General features: G+C 33.9%; 1 long non-coding RNA gene and 1 other non-coding gene across 2 annotated transcripts; one reads left to right on the plus strand and one right to left on the minus strand.

Moving 5' to 3' along the window:
* The first annotated feature begins 1197 nt into the window (after positions 1-1197).
* Positions 1198-17269, plus strand: LOC135150267 (uncharacterized). Its single transcript, XR_010288582.1, has 2 exons — positions 1198-1388; positions 16932-17269. It is a non-coding gene; the product is annotated as an uncharacterized LOC135150267 (long non-coding RNA).
* Positions 6606-6712, minus strand: LOC135150953 (small nucleolar RNA R71). Its single transcript, XR_010289413.1, has one exon. It is a non-coding gene; the product is annotated as a small nucleolar RNA R71 (small nucleolar RNA).
* Positions 17270-26881: the final 9612 nt, after the last annotated feature.

Raw genomic sequence — 26881 nt, forward strand, 5'->3', positions numbered from 1 at the left:
CACCAACAAAGATATAGTTGTGATTTATCCATCTTTGAGAATGAATTAATGAAGATATTGTAATATCCCATATTTTTAAATTTAGATTTGATTATTATAAATCTATTTGTCTAGATATTATTGTTGTCTCTAGTTGAATATTGATGTGATTATGGGAATAGTTGTATGTGATTATACTTATTTCGTGGATTAATATGGATTTTACAGATTATGCGTCCTCCTTCTTTCTCTGATTCCGAGGACGGAATCCCTATAAGGAGGGTAGATTGTAATGACCCGGATTTTAAAAATATTTTTATTCGTATTAAAAGTGATTTTCTTCAAAGAAGGGAATAAGATTTAATATTTTATTCCAGTTTGATGAGTTTTCAAAGTTTTATATTTAAACCCCGGGTTATTGTGTTATTGATAAATGATTATATTTTTAGAACTGATTTTCATATATTGTTTTGAAAATTCTGTATGAATATTATGTGAATATATGTGTTATGTGATTAAGTGGTATTGGTGGATTTGTTGGTTAATTAATTATGGTTAATTATGAGTATTATATGATTAATATATGAATTTTTGTGAATTTTATATTATCTGGTTTATTGCGTTAACTGCTCATATGTGTTCGTATTTGAGAGATTTCAATTTCTATATGCTCAGGAGAAAATATAGTTTATTTGGATATTTTCATATGGATTTATGGAATGTTAGATGATTTTATAATCGATTTACGGATTTAATTGCGTATATTTATATTTATTTATTAATTATTTGACTTCCGTAAAACCGTCCACTCGTAACGGGGTAGCAAATTTTCTTCCCGGAAGTTTCAACAAAACTCACCTTTAGCCTAATTTCAATATTCCGGACATTTTTCGTGTTTTGACTTTTTCGATCCGGAGTACGGTTTTCCCCGTAGTCGGTCCGGCGGAGTTTTTCGGGTATTTTAATTGTTGATAATTATCTGGTTGTCTCGATAAACGTGAAACTAGATATTTTGATTCATCCTTATCTTGTAATAATTGCAGTGGGACCCGCATACTAATGACTGATTAAAAAGCCCCGTTTTGATGATTATCTCGAAAACCGGTACCGATTGGGCCCCGCTTTATTAATATAAAGCTATTAAATACGTATTTTCATGTCATAAACGATCCAAAGGGGTACCAATTATTAATAAGTATAAATAGCCTTTCCATAACTTATTTTCACCCGTAAAATCATTTCAACAGTTTCTTTTCACAATAACCGAGAGAAACCGAGCGGTGTTCTTCGTGTTCTTCATAATCAAACGAGGATTTGAAGGTGTTATTGGAATCCGATGGAGGCGTATGAATAGTCAAAACGAAGCTCTCGACGCGTAGATTATAGTTTAATCATCAAAACAAGCGCAGGTATAACAGATTATTTATTTGGATTTTTACAAGATTCGAATTATATTATTTCAAAGGATGATTTTTCGTAGATGATCTTGTGTGATTGTTTTGATGCTTCTATGTTGTAGAGCGTGTTTTTCTCGTCGTTTTGGTATATCATATGATGAATTTTGACTTCGATAACATAGAGAAAAGTTGGTTTGATTCCTGAAGTTGTGTTCTTGAATGTTCTTGGAGGTTATGAATGTTCTTAATTCAAAAAGAGGCGTTTTTAATCTAGGAATTCTGCGTTGTTTTGGTTTATACCATTAGGAAGAGCGTTTCAAGAGGAATATGTTCATATAATCAGATTTTGTGTGGGATTCACGGTTGAACTCGACGGAGTTTATGAACACCGGCGGTGTTCTTGGACTTTCCGGCCAAAATCTGGCCAAACTACGTGTTAATTACTAAGTTTGATTATGGGAATGAGTTGTTGGGTGTGTGTACTACTGATCTGGAGTGTATGGCGAGTGGAGGATGCCGGGAAATGAATTTCCGGCGAGTTAGTGTGGTGGCCGGCAGCTTATTGCTGTTTGGTCACCGAAGTTTTGAAGATGATGAAGTTTTTGTTCTCAGGTTTTGAAAGTTATGAATTACCCCCTGTAACTTTGAAAAGTTGCACTTTAAACCCTGGCCGAAAACTTTCAAAAGTTTACAAAATAAACAATTCACTGAGTAATTGTATATCCCTGAATCACTGAGTTAGATTGCAATCCCTTGAAGATTCGTCCGTAAAATCTTCTATTTTCTACATTTAGTGGTACCATTCAAAGTTGACATTCCGAGCCCTGGGAAGATGCACTCAACACATAAAGCAAGTTCCCATCCTGATCTGGTGATCTGATAATCAAGTCGGAGTAATTACTCAGATCAAGGCCTGAAATACCTTCTTCAAAATCCACTGTTAGTAGTACCAAATTAGTCTTCAATGGAATCTTCTTCGAATCACAATCATCTTTGTCGAACATAGAAAAGTGCTTCTAATAATCCTTTGAGTAATCAATTGGATTGGGTCATCAATGTACTTCCATTACCGGTTCTGAGAATCTGGTATTTGAAAGCCCGGTGTTTGTCTTGTAATCTGTCAGCCTGATCTGTCTCAACTAAATGTCAATCTGATTTGTCTTGGAGTAGAATAATTAAAAAGGTTACGGGACACTTGATTACTTAAACTAAGTTTAAATTATAAAGAAAATAAATTTAAAAAATAAGTTTTAAAAGATGAAAGGAAATAAAGTATAAAATAAACTTAGTTAAATTTATAAAGTAAATTTAATTATATTTAAAAAATAAATTCAAATAAATTCATAATAAACTGAATAAGTTTAGAACAAATTTATTTCAAATTCATTTAGTAAATATATTAAAATTTATTAAATAAATTTAATTTTTGAAAATATTCAAGTGTCTCGTCTCCAATTAAATCATAGCTTCGAGAACAAACTAAATTGAACCCTTGAACTTGAACTTATATCCATAATCAGTTAAATCCTTTTAAATTTATATTCTAGATTTTAACTTAAATTTAAATCATAAACTATACAAATTTAAATAATAAATTTATAAAAATTTATGATAAGCTTGGTAAAGTCTAAGAGTAAACTTTACAAGCCTAAAATAAATTTAAACAAATTTAATAATTGAATTTAGTAAAGTTTATAAAGTAAATTTAATTAAGTTTATAGGATAAATTTAATTAATTCATAATAAACTCAATTAATAAGTTTAAAATAAATTAAGTCAAATTTATAAAATAAACTTATTAAAATTTAAAGTATAAATTTATAAGTCCCGGTCCGAAGTTCAGTATCCGACAGATAATCCTTACTGAGGCCTACGGACAAATTCAGCAACACAAACCGGAAGAACATTTTCCTTAATCAAATATCGAAAGCTAGGTTCTTAATTTTCCGTACGATAAGGATCCTGATTTGTATATCAATCAGCCTGCTCTGATGCCAATTGTTAGGTCCAAAGTATCGTAGAAGGGGGGGTTGAATACGATACTCACTACAATTTAAAATTCTTTCGAATCTTGCGGATAAATAAATTGCAGTCCTGTAATGGGTTTCGTGTTCCGGATATTTATCGGGTCGGTTTCTGAGGATATGAAAATATTAAACCAACACACAATATTTTCAAGGTATATCTGTATATTGATAAATACCTCGAAGGGTGCTACAAATCCAAACCCGAAGGTTCGGCTACAATGGCCACTACTCTCAATATTACAAACTCTAACCGCTACGGATATTTCTATTACAAAGCTAGACTAGAGTGTATATATAGTGGGAGTAGCCGTGCAGAGCACTTGGCCATTTCATCCCGAAGGATGTTGTAAATTGTGAGAACCACAATCACATATTTATAGGCTTTCATAAACTAACCATGGTTAACGAGTTCGTCCTGGACGACTTGAGTTCGTCCTGGACGAATTCAGTTTAACTGTGGTTAAATTGAATTGTCCAAATAAAAACTAACTCAAGAGAAACTCAAAGTTGCGCCAAGAATTATAAGTCAGAGGCGCAACATTTGACTAAGTCAAATGTTGCGCTTGACTGATTCAAGCAAAACTTCTACTTAGAATAATTCTAAGCAATTGAAGTTGCGCCAAGCAGGAGTCAAACATGGCGCCTAGTCAAACCTTGCGCCTCCCTGTGTTCACAGTGTGTCTTCTTACTTAGACAAATTGTAGTTACTTGAACTAGTGCCACAGTGAGATGAATTAGAGTCGCAACCTTTGACTTGGTCAAAGGTTGCGCTCCAAGTTGCGCTTCCCAGTTGATCAGCCAAGACTTAGAAAATAATTCTAAGTAAAAACTCCAACTTGTGCTCCATGGTGAAGGTCCCTTGTTCTCTCTCATCTCTTGGGACGAACTTTGACTTTGGTCAAAGTTTGCTCCATGGTGAAGGTCCCTTGTTCTCTCTCATCTCTTGGGACGAACTTTGACTTTGGTCAAAGTTTGCTCCTCAAGAGTGGGATACTCCATTGTGATGTACTTAGAAAATTTCTAAGTGAGGAAGAGCTGTTGACTTTTGGTCAAATGTTGCTCCTCACATAGCTTCCTTGTTCTCTCTCATCACTTGGGGACGAACTTTGACTTGGTCAAAGTTTGCTCCTCAAGAGTGCATTGTCTTCACTTGTGATGATACTTAGAGAATTTTCTAAGTGAGGAAGAGCTGTTGACTTCGGTCAAATGTTGTTCCTCACATAGTAAAAGCTTTCCTTGTTATCACTCCTTTGACTGAGATTGACTTGAGTTTGCTCCATGATGGAGTATATTTTATATATATTCTAGATGATTTTATTCTCATATTTAATTGTATTTTGCATTGATTTGGATATTTATTTAATAGATTTTAATGTTTTATTGTAGAGTGCAAGGAATTCCTAAAGTTGGAAGGATTTGAAGAAATAAAGCTCAATTGGACTCAAATTTGGATGGAAATTCAGATTTATTGGGCTACACGTATTATTTCGCTGTTTGGGCCATATCGGGAGTTCCGTACATCAGATTTTGACGATCTTACAGCCCACGCGAAGCTTAGAGAATTTTCTTTAATTCAGAGATGGTCCAATATCCAAAATCCAACTGGAAAAGCCCATAAACTGTGGAGAAAGCAGACCTGCGAATTTTAATAACGGACTCCTATTCGGTTTCGGAGATTGCCTTGTAATTTGATAAAAGCATTAAAATACTTTTATTCTAGGAGATCAATTAGTTTTTATTATTAGAGATACATACATAGAGATAGAGAGAGAAGAGAGGAGACTTTTACTTTTCTTCTTGTTCAAGATTTGAAGATTGAAGGTTGTTTCTCTATTCTCAATAATAGTTTAATTATGCGTTTTTATTATATCTTGTGTTTTGTTAGTTTAATTATGAGTGAGTAGATTTATAATCCGGGGTTAAGTTGAACCCTAGCTATGATAGATGCATGATTCCCCCAACCCCAAATTGATTGTTTAATTGCACTCGCTTATTGAGTTGTGCTGATTTACAATTACATGTCAGGCATGATTATGTGATTTGTTTGAACCGATATCTATTTACCATCGGAAGTTGGATTTAGATGGTTGTGATTTATCCAATAAGGACATGAAATTCTCCATGGAAATAGGTAGAATGGATTGTTAGGAAGCCAGGATGCTGTGTTTAATGTCTCTCAACTGCATGATACCATGGAAATAGGCTTGATTGTATTTTTAGAGAAGCCATTAATACTCGGAAGAGGTTAATGGTATTATATAGGGCGCATCTTTCCTCTTGAGTAATATATTTGATTGATTGGGGTAGGGAATCATAATTGCATTGATTCATACTAGTGGGGATACTTAATTCTGGATGTTTTTAATTAATTGATAAAATCCTTGTTTGCCTTAGTATAATTAGTTTAATCAATCTCTAAAATATTATTGTGTTCTTTGCTTAGTTGAATTTGATCAGAAATAACTAGTGTTTGACACATTTGTCTCTGTGGGATCGACTCTGACTTGCCCTGCTACATTGTTAGGAGGAATTGTTAGAATTATTATTTGATAGGCACGCGACAGCCTTGTCAAATTTTTGGCGCCGCTGCCGGGGACAAAGTGGTGTTAGATTAGTTTATTTTTGATATTTTTAGCTAAGTTTTTAGTTGTGCTGCTTCGGCTATTATCTCTTGTTTTCTGATCCTTTGTTCTAGTTTTCTTGATATATGCACACTCGAAGTTCAGGTACAGAAAATTTGATTCCACTTGATCCTGAAATTGAAGCTACAGCAAGAAAGCAATCCGGTGAACAAAGGAGAAACAAAAACAAGGAAATTATGGGCGAAGAAGTACCAGCGAAATCTTTGAGGGAGTATGGTATGCCAGACACTACAGGCGTCATGTCCTCTATTCTCAGACCAGCTGTCACAGCTACTCACTTCGAGCTCAAGCCTCAGTTCATTCAATTCATCTCTAATGATTCTTTTGCGGGCTTGGCTTCTGAAAATCCAGTTGATCATCTCGAGAGTTTTCTTGAAAAGTGTGATATGATAAAGCTGACCAATGTCCCTGATGATGCTATCAAGCTGCGTTTGTTTCCATTTTCTCTTCGGGATTCAGCAAAAGATTGGTTGAAAGATGAAGGGCCAAATAAATTCACTACTTGGGATGTCTTAGCAAAGGCCTTTCTACTCAAATTCTTTAGCCAAAAGAAGACTGCCAAGCTAAGGAATGACATATCTACTTTTCGTCAAGAAGACGATGAATCACTACATGATGCTTGGAAAAGATTCAAACGCCTTCAAAGGCAATGTCCTCACCATGGAATTCCTGACTGGCTGTTGATCCAAACATTCTATAATGGGTTGACACAAGAATTTCGAATCTTTATTGATGCTGCATCTGGGGGATCAGTTATGGCAAAGAGTACCAAAGATGCAAGAACTCTTTTAGACGAGATGGCGTCTAATGACAATTATCCCTACAGTGATCGAAATCAACCCAAGAAGGGTGGTAAGTACGATGTTGATGCTTTAACCATGTTGACGAGTTCTATGAAAGAATTGGCTAATGAGATCAAGGAGCTAAAGTCTGGGTCCTCTTCTACAGTTGCTTCATGTGAAATATGTGGTACACAAGGGCACACTCAATATGCTTGTCAATACAATTCGTCTGATATGGCTATGGAGCAAGCAAATGCCCTTTACAATCAGAATCAGAGGCAACAATACAATCCTTACTCCAACACGTACAATCCTGGTTGGAAAGATCATCCAAATTTCTCATACAAGAATAACCAAGCTCAATCTCAACCACCTGGTTTTCAACCAAGAACACCTTTCAATGCACCAGTTCAACCACAAAAATCCAACTTGGAGAATCTCTTGGAAGGATTTATTTCAACACAGGTAAAGAAAAATGATGGAATTGATGCAAGTATCAATGGCATCGGTGCAAGTATCAATGAGATGAAAGCTCACAACAAGATGATGGAAAATGCAATCTCTCAATTAGCTCAACAAGTGAATCAACTTGGCAAGTCTTCGGGTCAACTTCCTGGCCAAACTGAGCAACCGCCAAGAGGTCATATCAATGCGGTAACTTTGAGGAGCGGCAAAGAATTGCAAGAGCCAGAGTCAAAGGTGAGAAAAAGTGTTGTGAATCTTGAAGAAGATGGGGAGAAAATTACATCTGAAAAAGTGATAGAGAATGATGCAGTGGAAGAAGAAAAGAAAGAACCAGTCGTTGTTCCTATTACACCATATGTGCCACCTGTTCCTTTCCCTCAAAGGTTGGCAAAAGCTAAGCTTGAGAAGAAGTATGGTAAGTTTCTTGACATTTTACAGAAGTTGCATATTAACATTCCATTCATGGATGCCATAGCTGAGATGCCTTCTTATGCAAAGTTTCTCAAAGATATTTTGTCAAGAAAGCGAAAGATTGAAGAAACTTCTACTATTTCATTGACGGCAGAGTGTAGTGCTATCTTGCAAAATACTTTTCCGAAGAAGCTAGCTGATCCGGGTAGTTACTCTATTCCTGTGAAACTTGGTGATGTTGAGATCAAAAGAGCTCTATGTGATCTTGGGGCAAGTGTGAGTCTTATGCCATTGTCAATCTGCAAAAAGCTTCAAATGGGTGAGCTGAAACCCACACGTATATCTCTACAATTGGCAGACAGGACTGTGAAATTCCCTCTTGGTATACTTGAAGATGTTCCTCTCAAGGTAGGAAAATTTTATATCCCATGTGATTTTGTTATCATGGAGATGGAAGAAGATGCAAATATTCCTATCATTCTTGGGAGACCATTCTTAGCTACAGCCGGTGCTATTATCGACATGAAAAGTGGAAGGATTTCTTTTCAAGTGGGAGAGGAGAAGATGGAATTTCAGCTTCAGAACTCAATGGGTCATCCTTCTATGGATGAAACTGTAAACAGGGTGGATGCTCTAGAAGAAGCGATCAACGTCAAGATCAACACTCTATCATGTGATGATCCACTTCAAAATGTTCTTGTGGGAGAAATTGATGCTGAAAATAGAGAGTGTGCGGACTATATGGAATTTCTTGATACAACACCAACAGTCATGCACCCTCATCTCAATGTACTAAGCCATGAAAATGTGAAGGAGAGTTCCACGCCTCCTCAGGTAGAACTAAAACCACTCCCTGCATCTTTGAAATATGTGTTTATGGGTCCTAATAGTACATATCCTATTATTGTCAATGCTGAGCTTGATGACAGTCAAATTGAGCGTTTGCTCATGATTTTAAAAACTTATAAAAGTGTCATCGGGTACACCATTGATGATATTAAGGGCATCAACCCATCTTTGTGCATGCATAAAATCATTCTTGAGGACGAACACGCCTCCTCTAGAGAACCTCAAAGGAGACTTAATCCTAATATGATGGAGGTAGTCAAAAAGGAGGTTCTAAAACTTCTTGATGCAGGTATAATCTACCCTATCTCTGATAGTAAGTGGGTTAGCCCTGTACAAGTAGTTCCAAAGAAAGGAGGAATGACCGTTGTCAAAAATGATAAGGGTGAGTTAATTTCTACTAGAACTGTAACTGGTTGGCGTATGTGTATTGATTATCGCAAATTGAATAAAGCCACCAGGAAAGATCATTTTCCTCTCCCTTTTATTGACCAAATGCTTGAAAGGTTGGCAAAACATTCCTTTTTCTGTTATTTGGATGGATATTCGGGCTTCTTTCAAATTCCCCTCCATCCGGATGATCAGGAAAAGACGACCTTTACATGTCCTTATGGTACGTTTGCATATCGCAGACTACCATTTGGATTATGTGGTGCTCCTCCAACCTTCCAACGTTGTATGATGGCAATTTTCTCAGATTTTATTGAAAATATAATGGAAGTTTTTATGGATGACTTCTCTGTTTACGGAACATCTTTTGACATCTGTTTGCATAATTTAGAAAAGGTGCTTCGTAGATGTAAGGAAGTTAGTCTAGTTTTAAACTGGGAAAAATGCCATTTTATGGTACAAGAGGGAGTTGTTTTGGGTCATGTTGTCTCAAATAGAGGCATCGAGGTCGATAGAGCTAAGGTAGAGGTTGTCGAGCGCTTACCACCCCCAACCTCGGTGAAGGGTGTAAGAAGTTTTCTTGGTCATGCGGGATTTTACCGCCGCTTTATAAAAGATTTTTCAAAAATTGCTCGACCTCTAACTGAGCTCTTAGGCAAAGATGTCCCTTTTGTTTTTAATGATGCTTGCGTTGAGGCTTTTGACAGGTTAAAGAAAGCTCTTATCTCTGCTCCAATCATACAACCACCAGATTGGAATTTGCCATTTGAAATCATGTGTGATGCTAGTGATCAAGCTATTGGTGCAGTCTTGGGGCAAAGGAAAGATGGAAAGCTTCATGCCATCTATTATACAAGTAAGACCCTGGATGGAGCTCAGATTAATTATGCAACAACAGAGAAGGAACTGCTAGCAGTGGTTTATGCTATGGAAAAGTTTCGGTCATATCTTGTTGGCTCGAAGGTTATTGTTCACACTGATCATGCAGCACTGAAATACTTGATGAATAAGAAAGATGCAAAGCCTCGCTTGATTCGTTGGATTCTACTTCTTCAAGAATTTGATTTGGAAATTAAGGACAAGAAAGGGGCTGAGAATGTGGTTGCTGATCATCTTTCGCGTCTTGTTCTTGATGTCGATTGTACTAAAGACCTTCCAGTTGATGATTCATTTCCTGATGATCATCTATTCTCTCTTGCAAGGATAGATGTTCCTTGGTTTGCTGATATAGCTAATTATTTGGCTAGTGGTACTGTTCCTCATGGGTATTCATCTCAGCAGAAGAAGAAGTTTTTCTATGATGTGAGGAAGCACTTTTGGGATGATCCTTTTCTCTACAAATCTTGTGCGGATGGTGTCATTAGAAGATGTGTTCCAGAAAGTGAGATCTCCTCTATAATCTCACATTGTCACGATTCACCATGTGGTGGCCATGCAAGCACCACCAAAACTGCTGCAAAGATTCTTCAATGTGGTTTTTATTGGCCAACTCTCTTTAAGGATGTTCACCTCTATGTTCATTCTTGTGATCGCTGTCAAAGAACCGGAAATATCTCAAGGAGAAATGAGATGCCTCTAAACAACATACTCGAAGTGGAACCTTTTGATGTTTGGGGAGTTGACTTCATGGGACCATTCCCTTCATCTTTTGGAAACAAATACATATTACTCGCTGTTGATTATGTTTCCAAGTGGGTTGAAGCCATTGCAACCCCCACTAATGATGCCCGTGTTGTGAGTAAATTTTTCAAGAAGACAATTTTTCCTAGATTTGGAGTGCCAAGGATTCTAATTAGTGATGGAGGAAAGCATTTTCTTGAAAATCGCTTTGAAGCTATGTTGAAAAAATATGGAGTACACCATAAGGTGGGCCTTTCCTATCATCCTCAAACTAGTGGTCAAGTTGAGATCTCTAACCGAGAAATTAAGACTATCTTGGAAAAGACAGTTGCAAAATCAAGAAAGGATTGGTCTATGAAACTTGATGATGCACTTTGGGCGTATAGGACTGCATTTAAAACTCCTATTGGGACAACCCCATACAGACTAGTTTATGGGAAAGCTTGTCATCTTCCGGTTGAGTTAGAACATCGTGCATTTTGGGCCATCAAAAACTTAAATTTTGATTTGCAAGCAGCTGGCGAGAAAAGACTTCTTCAGCTTAACGAGCTAGATGAGCTTCGTTTTGAGGCTTATGAGAGTTCTAAGCTCTATAAGGAGAAGACAAAAAGATGGCATGACAAGGGTCTACTGCGAAGAGAATTTAATGAAGGTGATTTGGTTCTTTTATTCAATTCCAGATTGAAGCTTTTTCCTGGTAAGCTTCGTTCAAGGTGGTCGGGTCCATTTAAAATCCGAAAAGTTTATCCATATGGCTCCATTGAATTATGGAATACAACTGGTGGGACTTTTAAGGTAAACGGACAAAGAGTAAAACATTATAGAGCTGGCGAGCCAATAGAAGAGAAAGTGGAGATTCTGCTTTCTACCCCTTCTTCAGAATAATTCTGCAGATGTCTAGCCAAAGACGTTAAAGAAAAGCGCTTCTTGGGAGGCAACCCATGATTTTTGTAAGTTTGTATAAATATTATAAGTATTATTATTATTATCATTATTATTATTATTATTATTATTATTATATTTCACTATTATTATTATTATTAGTAGTAATATTTTTATAGATTTTCATATTAGTTGTTTACTCCCCCAAGGTGCCTTGATAATTTTTGTGAAGTGTTTCAGGAATATATTAATAATTTACAGCAATTTTGGAGGTGCTAAAAAAAAAAATTGAGTGGCTGAGGTACATAATTTTCTTTTGCCGTCCATGCACAATTTTGAAGTCTCCGCGTTTCATAATTAAATCTGCTGGGCGTGTGACTTTTCGTGCTGGTCGTGCGCTTCATACTGTTTTAATAAGCTGGTGGTGCGGACTAATGCCGCCCGTGCACAAGCTACTGGATATTCTAACGGTTTTTACAATTTATGTGCTGAGCGTGCGAATTCACTTCTGCCAGTGCGAAAGCTACTGGTGAAGCGCTTATTTCCTCGACTCCAAGGTCTGTTGGGCTCATTAATCATTCAAGCCCATCTATTTCTGAGTCCAGCCCGTCTCGGGCCCAACTCGCAAGTCTTGCACTATTCGGCCCATATGGTTATTTACTGTTGGGCTTTGTAAATCCGGCCCACCAGCCCAAACATTTTCAGCCCAAGGAGCCCAAATTTCACCTACTGTCCAGGGAGTGTGTTTCTAAAAAAGTGTTGGCGTGGGGAATCGAAACCAAGCCAACCAGTTAACAAAGCTACAGCATAACCACCTGGACAGTTCTCTTGTTGAGTTAGATTCCTGAAATCTAATATCTGTACGGATCATGGAGCTGATAATTAATTAAATGAAGCCGCACTTCCATTCTTTTTCGAGAGACACTTCGTGCTTATGCACTAGGGGAGTATTTCTAATTTTTTTTTTTTTTTTTTGTATTATTTTAGGAATTTATTTTTATTAATTTATTCATTGAGGACAATGAACCATTTAAGTGTGGGGATGAGTTCTTATTGAATGAAAAAATAAAATATATATATATATATATATATATATATGATTAAAATTAAAAAAAAATTAGAAAAATTAGAAAAACATTGTATATTACCATGTCTTAAGTTTAGAAAATTCATGTTAGTTGCATTAAATTAGAGCATGTAGTAATTTAATTTGTAGTTATCTTATTTTATTTTCTTTTTAGGTTGCATTTGCATGATTCATGAAAGTATATAATACCGAGTTAATTTTTGTGATGAGTTTATTTGCATAATTTCTTGGCTAGTAGTCTTGATCATATGTGATGTCTTGCATGCTTAGAAATTGCTTGTGCGGAAATTTTAATCACACTGTAAAATGCTTTAGAGATGAGACTTAGGCCAGCTTAATTCTTGAGTTTTATCTATGGGCCGAGCGTAGAATTTTGACTATTCCCTTTTGAGTTTAGAGTATGTAAATCTTATGTTTGGGGGAGCTGTGGGATGTATATGCCTCTCGGAAAAAAAAAAAGAAGAAAAAAAATAGAATGTTGAAAATAAAGTATCGAGTACTCCTTTGAGATCAGTGGGTGACAATATAATGTCATGTGAAAGGGACGATCCATGTACATGTGCTGGTATTAAGTGATGTACTAGAAAATAATTTTTCTTGGTGACTTTTCACAACTCTTGGTTACTGGAGAATTACTTGATTTAAAAAAAAAATAAATAATAATAATGAGCTTGTGAGGTCTTATGGTGGTCGTAACTCACTTACCCTGAGAAGCGTCCTAACCTTAGACCGAGTAGGCGAGAAAAAGAAAAAGAAAAAGAAATATGGATAAGAAAAATATAAGAGAGAGCATTGAAATTCCTTTGTGACCCTGAGCTATAGTTGACTCTAATATAACGAAGTGTCTAAGCTTTATTCTGATTAACGGCTCATGGTTAAGACTCTGTTGAAGTTTGTTGGTCTCTGTTTTGTTTCATGAGAGAGCATGTTAAGCACACACGATGCACTCCGTACTTGCAGTAGAAGAGTTGCATGACTAATATGTGAGATAGATGAATGCCTTGATTGTTGCATCTTCTGAAGATTATATGTTGACGAGGTTAATGCTTTCATGATTGTATATGCATATTCATTTAGTTTGCATTCATATTAGTTGCATTCTTGAGACTTGGTAGAAAATATTTGATTTTGTGGGTATATCTTCTACAAACCCTCACGAGACAGAACTCGTCCTACTAGGGCTGCCTAGGGGTTTAACGGCTTGTTGCATGCGCTCAATGCAATCGTGTTATCTACGAAAATGATAGTAGTTAGTTATAGATATTTTATTTCGCTTATTTGCCCGAGGACGTGCAAATGCTTAGTGTGGGGATATTTTGATGGAGTATATTTTATATATATTCTAGATGATTTTATTCTCATATTTAATTGTATTTTGCATTGATTTGGATATTTATTTAATAGATTTTAATGTTTTATTGTAGAGTGCAAGGAATTCCTAAAGTTGGAAGGATTTGAAGAAATAAAGCTCAATTGGACTCAAATTTGGATGGAAATTCAGATTTATTGGGCTACACGTATTATTTCGCTGTTTGGGCCATATCGGGAGTTCCGTACATCAGATTTTGACGATCTTACAGCCCACGCGAAGCTTAGAGAATTTTCTTTAATTCAGAGATGGTCCAATATCCAAAATCCAACTGGAAAAGCCCATAAACTGTGGAGAAAGCAGACCTGCGAATTTTAATAACGGACTCCTATTCGGTTTCGGAGATTGCCTTGTAATTTGATAAAAGCATTAAAATACTTTTATTCTAGGAGATCAATTAGTTTTTATTATTAGAGATACATACATAGAGATAGAGAGAGAAGAGAGGAGACTTTTACTTTTCTTCTTGTTCAAGATTTGAAGATTGAAGGTTGTTTCTCTATTCTCAATAATAGTTTAATTATGCGTTTTTATTATATCTTGTGTTTTGTTAGTTTAATTATGAGTGAGTAGATTTATAATCCGGGGTTAAGTTGAACCCTAGCTATGATAGATGCATGATTCCCCCAACCCCAAATTGATTGTTTAATTGCACTCGCTTATTGAGTTGTGCTGATTTACAATTACATGTCAGGCATGATTATGTGATTTGTTTGAACCGATATCTATTTACCATCGGAAGTTGGATTTAGATGGTTGTGATTTATCCAATAAGGACATGAAATTCTCCATGGAAATAGGTAGAATGGATTGTTAGGAAGCCAGGATGCTGTGTTTAATGTCTCTCAACTGCATGATACCATGGAAATAGGCTTGATTGTATTTTTAGAGAAGCCATTAATACTCGGAAGAGGTTAATGGTATTATATAGGGCGCATCTTTCCTCTTGAGTAATATATTTGATTGATTGGGGTAGGGAATCATAATTGCATTGATTCATACTAGTGGGGATACTTAATTCTGGATGTTTTTAATTAATTGATAAAATCCTTGTTTGCCTTAGTATAATTAGTTTAATCAATCTCTAAAATATTATTGTGTTCTTTGCTTAGTTGAATTTGATCAGAAATAACTAGTGTTTGACACATTTGTCTCTGTGGGATCGACTCTGACTTGCCCTGCTACATTGTTAGGAGGAATTGTTAGAATTATTATTTGATAGGCACGCGACAGCCTTGTCACTCCATCCATATATTTATATTATATTCATAATATTATATAAATATATGTATAAATAAAGATATATATATAAATGTATATAAATAATATTTATATAAACATATAGTAATATATATATATACATATATTTAAATATATTCTCATATATTTAAATATATATAATATACATAAAATTATATGTAAATATAAATATAAATATATATAGGGATATATATATATATTTATCTATAGATATAAATATACACATATTTATGCACATAATATAATATATATATATACACTTAAATATATAAGTGTTTATGTGAAATATAAATACATATACTATATACATATATATTTATTTAAATATATATACATATAAATATACATATACATATGTTTAAAAACATATATACATATATATTATATATATTATATTTAATTAAATATACATATATACATATATGATTATATTTGTACATATACAAATATATAAGTGCACACATATATAAAATGTCACTTCCTGATATGGCTTTCTGTGGAAGCTTTGACGTATGGCATTTGAGCAGTAAGCTTTGGCATAGCTGGCATTTGACTTGGCTTGGCTTGGCTTTGGAACAAATGACTTGATATGACTGGATCAATTCTTCGATCGATAAATACTTTGCAAAGCTCCGTACGTGCTGACGCTTAGTGCACTGGTCTGGTTCACAAGCGACTAACACTGAAGTTAAACATTGTACCGTCTTTGTCAGCAAACATTGATCAGTCGGTTCCGGGTTAGTTTATGCTTCAGTTTGTTGATTATAAATAACCAACCAAGATATATAGAAATATCTTGCTTCAGGGGTTGCACTGAAATCTTTCGAGTACTTGGACAACATCTTCATTGCTTCCACAATCTTGAATACTTCAATCTTTATTCTTCACTGAGGCATGAACATATTAATGAACTTCTTCCAGTGAACTTATTCCTTCAAGACTGTAGATGGCTTCTTCAACCTTTGTCTTCGTATCTTCCGATTCCAGTGCAGGCGTAGTGTTATTTACTTGTCCTGTTCTATTGTTGAGTTATCATCCCTATGTAACAGATAGGGTTGTCTTTACATTTAGACTTACATTTACAAATTAATTCGAAGTTCAGATTGTCATTGAAGCATGTGTTGCTCAGTGATGATTAGAACCTAGAATGACTTGGGATCTTCTTGATTATTCAACCCGCCATTGTCATGCTGGTTTAGCAGGCTAAATTCAGTTGCTTAGCCGATAATGGAGGATACTGAATAGTTAAGGATTTCCTGAACTATGATTTGTGGAAGGATGGACTCTGGTTTATAAAAAGTTGATTGTTAAGTTTGATTCGAAGTTATTCAGTTATTGATATTGATTGTGATACTGTTCTATTGATTTACTGACCTGTTGAATTGAATTAGAGAATTGGATTATTGTTTTTATATAAACCTGTGGACCAGATGAGTGGTCATGTTAGGCCAATGAGTGCCTTGGATCCAGTGATAGAGCATGGCGGGGCCTGCTCGGGGTTAGTGCAGAACTGATCAGCTGCCTAACCTTGGTTTTAATTAAAATGTGATAGTCCAATTCAATAATTCTTTGAAAAAAATTGAATTTCTCAGTTTAAATGCTGCAAGGTATTGTAAATCATTCTATACAATACCATGAACTCATGAACTCAGGTTGAATCCTCTTATATCTTGAACTCGTGAACTCTAGTTATATCATTTCAGAACTATCATTGTTTATTATTACTTGCTGAGCATTGTTGCTCACCCTTGCTATTCCTTTCTAACCATTTCAGAAAGGCTTAAAGATGAGATGATTGATTGAGATTGTGAATAAGGCTAATGCTAGGCGAGGAGACAGAGTTGAGGATCCAATGGTCGAGGAGTGTTCAGGAAAGTTGATGAGGTTGATGCAAGCTAGAGCTGTGCTATAAGGATTCAAGTGTAAGTCATAGCTGGAATAGTTGACAGTGATTCTTCTTATCGAAGATGATATGATTTGGTAAGAAAAGTTGTGTAATATTAGTGGTTGATTCTAATTTCAATACTGTAACCTGGATGCGATCCTGTTGTTTTAGGGGGTTAAAATGTTCTCATTCAAATCTTTTATTAAATGTTTTCAAGTTTTAAATTCTTTTGGATTTTCATTATCTTTAAAAAAAAATAAAAAAAATACAGGTTTTCAAAGTGTTTTAAAAAGGTTTCATGTGGTGACGTCAGAATCCAGGCCCCCGGATTCTTGGACCGTCACAGATATGGCATGTGATAAAAATATCATATTGTTGAACAGTGAGATATTTTGTGACATATATGGTTGTGTACAAAGTTATTATCAACTCGCAGCCTGAAGTATGCGAGATTCATTATTTGGAATATATGCTTATAATGCTGGTGCATCTCATAATGAGTATTATCTCGTCCATAAAAATAGTTGTTGATTATTTTGTATCACATATTTTTTAATTCGCATCATATAAACCAATTTTTGGAAGTGGAACCATAAATCGAATCGACGTCGATGATATTTATAGAACTTGAGGTTAATGATAACAATGAGGATCATGAAGCAGAATCTGTTAGAAAATATTGATATAATTGGCCAAAGAATAAAGGATATAATTGAGGCAATTATAAAGAAAAATTATTTGGACCAGTAGTCCTCTCACACCTGAAGTTGTGAAAATAGTGCGCCCTACGAATCATTATCTCTTAAAAATAGAGAAATATTTGAAACTGCAGTTAACACACCTAAAGGTGTAAAGTCGGTGGGGTATGAATGATTATTTGTGTGAAAACAAAATGAAGTTTCAGAAATTATGAGTATAAAGCTCAAATAATTGTATGATAACCTTGTGGTGGTTATGAAGAGTAATAGTATTTGTTGTGGAAATGATTATTTGATTGCGAAATTGTAATATTCGTAGTTTTTATATTTAATTGTTATGTATATATATGTATTTAATTGTTATGTATATATATATGTATTGTATAAATTTTTGAAAAAGTATTTTATTGTGCAATATTTTATTAGTATTTTATGATGCAAATATTTTATTGTGCAAACTTTTACTAATATTTTAAATTGCAAGATTTTATTTATTATGAAATATATTATTAGTATTTTATTGTGTAGGAATTAAAAGTATGTTGTTAATAAGATTTTATTAATGTTTGGTTTATAAGGTTTTATTAATATTTATGTGGTTACAGTTTTAAATAGAATAAACATCCGTGTCCTATTGTTAATATGTAAGGTTTATCCGTTAGCTAAGATATCTGTACGTAACAAATAGGTTATACCTAAAAAGGCTTATATATACGATAGCCTGTAAAGGTTTTAACCACAAAAAGGTACGCTCTCTTTTACCCTACTGTTATTCTCCTGTTATTGTGCTTTTCTTTATTATTAACTAAATTGCTGAAGCTGTGATGTAAAAAATAGGTTATGTGCAGTATGTTTTGAAACCCTCCTGTCATTCTCTCTGTTATACTGATTGTGTACTGATACTGTTGTAAATGAAAGTTATTCTCTATTTGTTTATATTCTTAATGTATACTGTATCTCATACTGTTATATATATGAAGGTTACTTATATTTTTGAAAATAAGTGTTCTGTAACAGGAAAAAGATTTTCTTTAAATCTGTATTTTATTATATTTAATTTATTATAATTTTCTATGACTTTACAAATTATATATATGTGTATTTTATGAATCGGTAATATGTGTGGATGTGTTAAAAATGTGTTACCAGTGATATTTGTATTTGGTAAGGGTTTTTAATATTTATGTACCATGTATTAATTATTATATATTTTGATTTGAAAACAAATAAATTATTTAACTACTTTTATTCACTTAATTGATTTTTGTGTACATTAAAAATATTATTATATAAGATGTTTTTGGAAACAAAAGAAAAGAGATTTTTATTAGTTCTTAATTTATTTACAAGTAATATTTTACTCATGTTCCTTGAATATCAGGTTTGGTCAGTTGTGCAGTGTCAGATTATAAATATCAGTATCAGTGTCGGCCAGTTGGGCAGGGTTATATTATATTTAATATATGCTAGTGGAAGGGTTATATTATATTTAATATATGCTAGTCCTAAACCTTACTGGTGTACTGTTAGAAATCATAGGGTTAAAAAGATTGTAATTTTATTATCTAGTAAACTGATAATCCTTTATTTTTATGATTAAAAATCTGTGTAGGGTTCAGTGCTGCGAGTTATAAGTGATTGTTTTGCTAAGGTAAGATTACTTTTCGCACTTTTAGAATTGTTTCAAATGCTTTATACTGCTTTGTTATGAAAGTTTGGGATTGAGAAAATATTTTAGATATAAGGAATTCCCAACTAGCTATGAATTATGAACCTGTTAGTAATTGCGTATAGTTCCGGAACTAGATTATGATACCTTACTAGGGCGTGCTTGACACAATTTATAATACTTTAGTAAGGGGCGCATTATTGACACCTATGAACCTATGATACCGTGCCACCGGGTATTAGTGGCCTAGCGAACTATGGAATTTACTTTATGAAATAATGGTTTATGATTTTTGGTTATGAAATTGTGAACTATAGCAAGTCTTAAAAGTTTTTGGTCTGTTGGTCGAATTTGTTTTCTTACTGGGCTGTGTAGCTCACGACTTACAAATTTCAGGTTAATGTTATTGGCACGGCTTTGGAGTTGGATTTGGTTGGAGTGGGCTAGAGTCTAATAATAATGATTATATTTTATTTTCAGTCATTTTAGGAGCTGCGTCTCCATGAAGGATATTAGTTTTATGTTTCAGAATTGGGATTTTTGAGAGATTGATTTATGATATTATGTGACTTTCTTTATATTATTTATAGAATTAAATTTGGATTTCTATTATTTGATAGAATGATAATAGTCCGAAAAATCGGGCTGTTACAGAAATAGTCCCGCAATATGTGAAGGTTCAGTTTAAATTTTATATGACCCACTTGACAATAAATCATCCTAGAAGGATCTTAACTGCCAGAAGCAGTATAACAAACTCTCGAGAACTATACCCTCTCAAATGGAAAAGGGATTCGGACCAGCAGTCCAACACTAAATTATTTTGACAAATATATGTTATCATTGTATATCAAATTATAGGTTACAACTCATAAAGTCTCTGGCCAGAGCAGATAGAAACTAGAATGTGTTTCTAGTTAACATTGAATTGAGTTGCACCTGATTAAAATACTATATGCTATATTATGTGATAAAGTGTTTCTTGGTATATATATTGAAAGAAGAATTACCCTTTGATGATTGATATATTGTCATATGTGAATCCCAGAATGATTATACACAATAGTACACTAACTTTTGTGAACACTTGAAAGAAATTCTCAGTCCTGAAGTACTGTATCTAAGTAAACTACAACATGTTTTGTCATACACGTTTTGACATAATTATTTAAAGCAAGTCTCCGCTTTCGGTTAGTGTTCATTGTTTAGGGATCACTCGCTTAAAGGGCGTGTTAACCCTCAAGTTACAAAGTGAAAATTTTATTCGATCTGCACTAACCTATTCTATAAATTTTAAGCTATAATTTTGCAGGCGTAAAGAATATGGGATCAAAAGTTTAATAAATTATCGTGGAGATTTTCTTTTGTGATGAAACAAATTGCAGGCAGCATCACGTACAAGGAAGGATACATTAAAGGTGACGTGGCGGAACATATAGACTCGAAGTTCTTCTTTACTCGTGAAATTTTACAAAAGAGATAAATCGGTGATTTGTTCGAGAAATCAGTACACATGATCGGGATGCGCATACTTCGTCATATTTGCTAATTTTTATATTCATATCCTGATGAGGGGGAGACATAAATGGAATATATTTATTTTGTACAACTCGTGTACTCTTTTTCCTTCACTAGGGTTTTTCCCACCGGGTTTTTCCTAGTAAGGTTTTAACGAGGCATGATGTTGATACAAGTCATCCAAGGGGGAGTGTTAGAGCAAGTTCAATGGTGATGTTAAAATAGATGTAGCTATTGTTATAATTTGAAACCAAAAAGTGATTTTTGGTGTTAAAATAGATCTTATGGTCCAATGATAAATGCAAAATAGCACCAAAAATATCCAAATAAAGCTATATTCTAATTACATAATCTTAAAGTACATAACTATATTTGTCACTATTACTTTATCAATGCATTTTGTCACTTGCATGCTTATGTGGCAATTATAGCACCATCTATACTTGGTTCTATATTTAGCACCAAGTATAGCATTTTCCTATTTTACATTCAAGTTTAGCATCTCATTGGAGTTGAGGTTTTTGCTTGGATGCTATATTATAGCAATAACACCTACTTTAGCACCACCATTGGACTTGCTCTTATGTATAGTGTGGATGACTCTTGTGTTATCCTCACCTTTTATATTCTCTCATCAATAGCTAACCTTTGGCTTTTCACTATCCTTGTAACTTAATCTAAAGGGCTTATATATAGAGCCATTTGTGTAAGTTTGAGATGTACAACAAAATGATAATACAAGTCTTTCTTCTCCCTCTTTTCTATACTCTTTGAGCTAGTTATATTGTAGTTATTTTCATAACAGTTTTGTTTTTTTTTTCTTGGGGCACAAGCCTCAACTCAATATTTTTATGTTCTACTAAAATAATTTGATTTTATATTTTAAATTGAGAATATATATTTTATTTTAAATTATAGATTAAAATGATATGATATTTGAGTTTTAGTTTTAACTAGTTCAGAAGCCGCGTTGCGGCGGCCTATAAAAGTTATATTAACAATATACACGTAATTAACAATTTAAGGCATGACGAATCTTAATTTTATTTTTTCTTTTAATGAAAAGTAATCATGTTCTTATATTGTCACCTTCCTCCAATTTTTTTGGATTGATTATGCACAAAAACATCTAACTTAAATCTGTGACATAGCAGTCTATAACTACCATTGCTTGTAACAACTTTTATTTTTTAATACTGTATAAACAACCTTTACTTGAAAGTTGCTTGAACGGAGCAAACTGAAAATGCATGAATAATTTTTTCCTGTATACAAAGTAAATCATATAAAAATTAACAAAAACAAACATGTCCGATGAACAAAAAAAATATTATAAAAGAATAACCAAGAAACATACATCACTAATAGTTAATTTATTAATATCAACCATCAATATCATGTCAAGACTATATTTTTTTCCCATGTTTGGATTTGTCGACTCCAATATAGCGGTCTATAACTACCTTTGCTTGCAACAACCTTTATTTTTTTTAATACTGTATAAACAGCCTTCACTTATCGTTGCATAAGAACGGCACCTCCGAGTTTGAAATCGAGCAAGAGAACTATCACCAGAGAGAGGTAGGGTTGTGGTAGTGAGAGAGAAAGTTGTGTTTAGATGATCTAAAACCCTACAATCTATAGGGGTATTTATAGGTGCAGAGAGACTTGTGTGCTACTCTTTCCTATAATTAAATAATCTGAAACAAAATGGGATAAAAACTTTCAAGCTACTATATTCCATAAATAATATGAAACAAAATCAGATTCTGAAACTTGCTTCTAATATACCCGAAACTAAAAAAGGTAGTTCTATAATCTTAGATGATATTTAGGTTATGACTAACTAAAAAAGAGTAAATTGATTTCACGTTTTAAACATCACTAGCCCATAACCCGTGCGAAGCACGGGCAGATATATAATTCGTATTTATTATTTAAATTTTAACTTCGTTTTATTACTCCCTCCGTCCCAGTCAATAGTATACATTGGGGGACGGGGGCGCGGCACGGACTTTAATGCTTCAATATAGTATAGTTCTGTAAATTATTTTTAAGATTTTCTTTTTTGTATAAAAGTATAACATTTATATTTTTATACAAAAAAAGAAAATCTTAAAAATAAGTTGTGGAACTATGTTTTATAAGAGCCTTAAAAAGCGTGTCGAGCAGTGAAAAAGAAACGTATACAATTGACTGGGACAGAGGGAGTAATATTTTAGTATTAATGAGTTGAATTTTAATTAAATTATATTAACCAACTGATTATACTTTCTCATGAAAATTTATTTTTTGCAATTTATTATCTATTTATAAATATTTTTCTGTTATTAATATGTGTAATTTATTATTTAATTAATTTTAAATCAGATTTTTCCATATTTTGTATATCTTCCTATGTATGAAAAAAGATATTTATCGTGTAACGTATTAGAGTCAGAAAGGGTTACGTAATGGTTAATGTTTGTATTTAAATAGACCACTTTAGAGTTAAACAAAGTTATATGAAGGTTCTTGTTAAAAAAAGATATTAAAAAATTGGATATTTAAAATCTTACTTTTAGCATCATTATAATTTTTTTATGAAATATTATATGATAATGTATTGTCATGAGTGTTTTTAGTATTTAAAACCATTTAGCAATATAAGAGTAACAGACCTCCACATGTTGTAGACTTGTAGTTTTAGAGGGAAAGTACCAAACCAAAAAATATAACTAAAAAGTTGGACTACAAATTATACCTATGTTGGCTTAATATAGTATAGTATAGTATAGATTGGTTATTTGGCCTCCTTTGTTTGATACTTGACCTCTTCCAAATCCTTGGAATGTTACGCTTTATAAAATCAAGTTGTTTGTTCATAATTTTTTGAATACATGTCCGGATTATAATATCCGACGATCGATAATGTAATAGAGGCATACGATGTAAGACATAATGTAACGTAAATTATAATAAAGATAACTCAACACAATAACAAAATTCGAAAACAATAGATAAGTATAATATAAGAGACGATAGACTGAAGAACCGGTACTTACAGAATCAGGCGATCAAATAAACTGAAGCAACCATATGATCATTGAAAGAAATTCATTAAAATAATCAGGTCTCAGTGGAGAATGAAGCTGTTGTAGGAATCAAAAGTTGCCTGCCGATTCGGTATCAAGTGATAGTGGATTATAGTATCGTCAAACCGATTATTCATAATCAATATTTGAAGCATTTCTAACCAAGAATGGACTGATCAAAGACGGTATTCAATTTCAGTGTTAATCGTTTGTGAACCAGAACAGTGCACTAAACTTTGTAGTATTTATCGATCGACGAAGTGATTAAATCAACAAGTCAATTGGTCCAAGTCAAGTCAAGCCTGACAGTTGCTTTTAAAATACAAATAAAAAAAAGCGTTAAAACATTGTAATTAATTATATATTTATATGCCTTAATAAGTGGAAACCGATGATATAAAGCAAAGAAATGACCAAGTAAAAGGACGTGGTGTCCTTACAGTGTAGTTGTATATGTATGAATGACGCTAAATGATATAAATCAAGAATTTTCTAAATCGTGGAGGTCCTGGCGCCTGCTCTATACACTTGTGCTATTAGTGCTAGCGCCAGGTGGTTGTGTGTGATAATTTTCTAAATCTTAAAAACCTAGCGCCTTTAAAGGAGAATGGTTGTGGCTTCAGGTGCTTCAACATCAGCACATATTCTAAGGCAAAAGACCTGGCGCGCTACTACATACAAGGAAATTCTTTTTGACATCAGGTACGCTTATACACTCATACATGTACTCATTGGGCAATATGATCATACAAGAATTATACTAAAGCAATTTAGCGCGATGTGAACATAGCGATACACACTGTGAAGCATCAAGGACATGGGTACTAAATAATCATGGTGAGAAATGGAAGTCTATAAATAGAGCTAAATAGTTTTATTTTAAACTAACAACACACATTGTATTAGGGCTGAGCAAAACCGAACCGAACCGAACCGAATAATTTCGGTCCTAATTTTCTGAAATTTCGGTCCGTTTGGGTATTTCGGTCCGGACCGAAATAAAATACGGTCCAGTCCGGTCCCCATTGAGAAATTTCGGTACTGGACCGAATGGACCGAACTTTTATAATTAATAATTAATAATTTATTTTATATATTAGATAAAATATTATACTACTATGATACTGTCTGTAAATAATCGACTATCCTAATTTATATACCTATACCTAGTCTATCATCCCAGTGACCCAGTCCAGCGCCGCGCCGTTCACACGCAACACACGCATCACACGCAACTAACCGCCTAACTTCATCACAATTGATTCGATTCGAGAATAAAAGATACGAGCCACAGATGGAGGGTGTTAGGTCATTGCATTTGAGGTTATTGGATTCTATGGCGTTGCCGTTGTATCAGAGTGTACCAGATGGGGGGCTGAAGATTGGTGGGGGTAAGGAGGTTGGTGAGAGTGTTGGGGAAGATCTGGTGAGTGAAGAAGTTGAGACCATGAAAAAGAAGGGTGATGTGAAAAAAGGACCAGTTATTGATAAGAATGTGGAGAAAGAAGTAAAGAAATTTGTAAAAAACTTCGGTTTCAGCGGACTGGACCGGACCGACCGAATTATTTCGGTTCGGTCCCGGTTCGGTCCATAAGCAAACTCCGGTCCGGTCTGGTCTTGGAAATTTCTAAAGTTCGGTCTTCGGTCCTTTCGGTCCGGTCCGGTTCTGGACCGAACCGACCGAATGCTCAGCCCTACATTGTATTGTGCACACTACCACCCAAACACTCTACAAAGCTTAGTCGAGATACATTACTAGAATTGTAGAAAATTTTCGTGGTTGGTGTATTGTTGTCTTGCGGCTAACCTTCATATTAGAATTTGTAGCACCCTCGAGATTTATATAATATACAATATATTTCTTGAACTTGTCAGAGTTATTGATTACGATTTAAAATGAACTGAATGAACATTCCGCAAATTATTTAAATCGATTATTTGATAATGACGTATTCAACCTCTTACTACGTCATTTTGGGACTAACACAAGATAATACGGTGTTTTTTTCTAATGTTATAAGTTCACTAAGAACATATTCATAAAGGTCGTGAGGAATGAATCACATTTCTTGAATTTTATTTTGGAAGAACTTATTTATATTTATACCTTTTGAAATTTTTTCGAACGTCTACCTTAGTATAGTCTTCCTGCTCAATGAGTCTCATTTATTGTCTATTATATATATAATGCTGCAACATGGGTTTTGGTGAGCCAATTAAATCATGTTTATATATAAAATAATGTAACATGGATTTTGGTGAGCCAATCAAATCATGTTAAATTACAATCTTACCCTTTTTTATTTATTCATTTTATTTCTATATATCCTCGATCACTTCAACCCTTCTTCTTTCCTTTGTTATTCACTCTGCAGAATATTGATTTGTGAACCATTTTTTAAAGACGATCGATCACTATTATCTTTGTTATATGCTACTCCAACTCTTTCCTCCACACGATTACACTTTTCTTTTATTCCAACATCTCCCTTACCTTTATTGCCAATAATTTTATCAAACATTGTCCAAATATGTCAAATATATAGTGTCACTAGTGTTTGATGAAATTACTGAACCAGTTTGAATCTTACAAATTTTTGTGCATAAAAAAGGAAAATATGGTTAAATTATTTTTGATAATATTTGTCGTGTGCCTCTCATATACTGCGCTTTTGGCATTCTTGTTTTCTGATGCAGTCCACAGTGACGGAACTAGAGGGGGATCGGTAATTCTAGAGCCACCCCTAAACTCAAAAAAATAGTGTATATATTTTTTGAACCCCTCCTGAATTATAGATATCAACGTAACTTTTTTTAAATGTTTTATAAAAATAGAGATAGGGCTTATTTTGTCAAAAAAAAATATGAAAACATATGAAG

Source organism: Daucus carota, chromosome 2 (assembly GCF_001625215.2).
Source record: "Daucus carota subsp. sativus chromosome 2, DH1 v3.0, whole genome shotgun sequence".
Taxonomy (NCBI): domain Eukaryota; kingdom Viridiplantae; phylum Streptophyta; class Magnoliopsida; order Apiales; family Apiaceae; genus Daucus; species Daucus carota.